This window comes from Vombatus ursinus, unplaced genomic scaffold, assembly GCF_900497805.2.
Source record: "Vombatus ursinus unplaced genomic scaffold, bare-nosed wombat genome assembly UNPS02014810.1, whole genome shotgun sequence".
In the NCBI taxonomy this organism is placed as follows: Eukaryota; Metazoa; Chordata; class Mammalia; order Diprotodontia; family Vombatidae; genus Vombatus; species Vombatus ursinus.
In genome coordinates this window covers 50,445,545-50,449,125 of record NW_020954588.1, presented here as the reverse complement: position 1 = coordinate 50,449,125, position 3,581 = coordinate 50,445,545, and positions in this window count along the sequence as shown.

Sequence of the window (3,581 nt, the reverse complement as noted above, 5' to 3'; positions counted from 1 at the left end):
CTGGGCACATCCCAGCTCCTTGACCTTGGGCAAATCCATGAATTTCCCTGGGCCTGTTTTCCCATCTGTAGCCAGCTGATGCACCCTTCTCTGCCCGAAGATGGAGTGAGGGCCTGGATGCATGGGTTTTAGATATGGAGCCCATGGTGACAGTAAGAATTGTCACTAGGGCTCCAGAATCTTTGATAACAACTGAATGTTTGCTGTAGGTAAGGGCTGGGTCTGCTGCAAGCAGAATCAGACAGAGTCCTCAAGTACGAGCTTTATACACTGCGAACAGGGGCTGAGTTACCTCTTTATCCAGCAGGATTCTGACTGTGCTCCATTTTGAGAGACTTTAAGGCCATCAGAGCCTTGAACAACATTGAAAGTCCAAACAGTCTTTTGTGCCCCCTCCTCTCCCACCCTTGCTCATTCATTTCCCCAATGCCACCCCCAAGTGAACCAGGCTCCAAAATTATATCTCCTCTCCTGGTTTTCTTAAGCAATCAGATGGAGGTAATTCATACTAAAGTATGAAGGACCGATGGGTTTAAGTCATTCCTCCAAGACAGCAGGCAGCTGCTGAGGTCTCAGCCTAGTAGGAGCAGGTGTCACAGGGAGCTCACCAGAGACCTTAACTTCAGCTACCCTGCCCACCCACAGCCACCAGATCCCAAAAGATTCCCCGAGGGACCAGAAGGAACTTTGCTCAGGTCCCTCCCCTCCACGGCATCAGCCCCCATTGCCTGTTTCTACCAGGTGTTCCATATCTCCTTTTGGCTGGATGTTGACCTACCCCCTCCCCAGCCCTATACCTGAAATAACTCAGATCCCTGTTCTGATCTCAAAGCCACTTGGATGAGCAGGGATTTACCAATTACACTCCTTCTGGTAAGATGGTAGACCATTGGGCCTTAGCCCTGCCCTGAAAGCATGCCCTTGGGACCCCTGGGCACTGCCATCTGCCTCATTACTGTACCTTAAGGATCACTGGGTCTCTCCTTGGGCTCCTCAGCTGAATCTTCCCACCAAAATAGAGGCTTCTCCCAAGTAGGGACTGTTCTGCTTTCTTTTTTGTTTTTTGGTATCATTATTATACCATGTTTTTTTTTATTGGGTTTTTTTGTGTGTGGTAATTTTTATTTATTTTTTTATTTTCAACATTTACTTCCACAAGATTTTGAGTTCCAAATTTTCACCCCATCTCGCCCCTCCCCCACCCCAAGATGGCATGCATCCTGAATACCCCTTCCCCTAGTCTGTCTTCCCTTCTATCTCTCCCCTCCTTCTCTTATCCCCTTCCCCTTCAATTTTCCTGTAGGGCAGGATGGATTTCTGTACCCCATTTCCTGTATTTCTTATTTCTCAGTTGCATGTGAAAACATTTTTTTAAACATGTGTTTTTAAAACTTTGGGTTCCAAATTTTCTCCCTTCCTCCCTCCCCACCCACCCTCATTGAAAAGGCAAGCAACTAAATATAGGCTATACATGTGCAGTTACACAAAACACTTCCATAGTAGACACGCTGTGAAAAACTAACTCTATTTCCCTTAATCCTATCCCACCCCCCAATTTATTCTATTCTTTCTTTTGACCCTGTCCCTCCTCAGAAGTATTTGCTTATGATTACCCCCTTTCCCAATCTGCCCTCCTCTCTATCATCCCCCTACTCTCTTGTCCCTTCCCCCCTCCAATTTTCCTGTAGGGTAAGACAGATTTCCACACCCAATTGAGTGTGTATGTTATTCCTTCCTTAAGTCAAATCCTATGAGAATAAGATTCACTCATTCCCTCTGACCTTCCTCCGTTTCCCCTCCACTGTAAGAGCCTTTTCTTTTCTGGTTTTTTTTTTGTGGGATAATTTACCCCATTCTACCTCTCTCTTTCTCTTTCCCCTAGTATATTACTCTCTCACCCCTTAATTTTATTCTCCAGATATGACCCCTTCATTTTCAACTCACCCTGTGCCCTCTATCTATCTATCTATATCTGTATATACATACATATAATTTTTTCCCCTCCAACTACCCTAATACTGACAAAGGTCTCATGAGTTACAAATATCATCTTTCCATGCAGGAATGTAAACAGTTCAACCTTAATAAGTCTCTTATGGTTTTCTCTCTCCTGTTTACCTCTTCATGTTCCACTAGAGTCGTGTATTTGAAAATTAAATTTTCTATTCAACTCTGGTCTTTTCATCAAGAGTGCTTGAAAGTCCTCTATTTCACTGAATTACCATTTTTTCCCCTGCAGGATTATACTCAGTTTTGCTGGGTAGGTGATTCTTGGTTGTAATCCTATATCCTTTGCTCTCTGGAATATTATATTCCATGCCCTGCGGTCCCTTAATGTAGAAGCAGCTAAATCTTGTGTTATCCTGATTGTGTTTCCACAATACTTGAATTGTTTCTTTCTGGATGCTTGTAATATTTTCTCCTTGACCTGGGAACTCTGTAATTTGGCTACAATATTCCTAGGAGTTTTCCTTTGGGGATCTCTTTCAGGAGGAGATCGGTGGATTCTTTCCATTTCTATTTTGCCCTCTGGTTCTAAAATATCAGGACAGTTTTCCTTGATAATTTCTTGAAAGATGATGTCTAGGCTCTTTTTTTGACCATGACTTTCAGATAATCCAATAATTTTTAAATTCTCTCTCCTGGATCTATTTTCCAGGTCAGTTGTTTTTCCAATGAGATATTTCACATTGTTTTCTAATTTTTCATTCTTTTGGATTTGTTTCACAGTGCCTTGATTTCTCATAAAGTCACTAGCTTCCAATTGCTCTATTCTAATTTTTAAGGAAGTATTTTCTTCTGTAAACTTTTGGACTTCCTTTTCCATTTGGCCAATTTTGCTTTTTAGGGCGTTCTTCTTCTCACTGGCTTTTTGGACCTCTTTTGCCATTTGGGTTAGGCTATTTTTTAAGATGTATTTTCTTCAGTATTTTTTTAGGTCTCCTTTGGCAAGCTGTTGACTTGTTCATGATTTTCTTGCATCACTCTCAGTTTTTCCCCTACTTCTCTTACTTGCTTCTCAAAATCCTTTTTGAGCTCTTTCAAGGCCTGGGACTGATTCGTATTCTTCTTGGAGGCTTTGGATGTAGGAGCTTTGACTTTGTTGTCTTCTTCTGGTTGTATGTTTTGATCTTCTTTGTCACCAAAGTAAGATAATATAGTCTGACTCTTCTTGCACTGCTTACTCATGATCCCAGCCAATTACTTGAGTTTTAAACTCTTTGATAAGGTAAAAGTCTGTTTCCAATGTGGAGAATGTACTGTTCCAAGCTTCAGGGGTTTGTACAGCTGTTTTTCAGAGATACTTCTAGGGATCTGAAAATTTTCAGTTCTTCCAAGGTAAGATAAGGGGCGAGGTGTTTTCTCTCCACTGCCACAACAAGCTCCACCACACCAGTGCTCCTCCTCGCCCCAGGACCACCCCTCAGAACTGTGACCCAGATCCAAGTACTGGTAAAGCAAGAGATTCCTGCCTCAGCACTGGCAAAGAGATACCTGCAATCCCCCTCCAATCNTACTGGTAAAGCAAGAGATTCCTGCCTCAGCACTGGCAAAGAGATCCCTGCAATCCCCCTCCAATA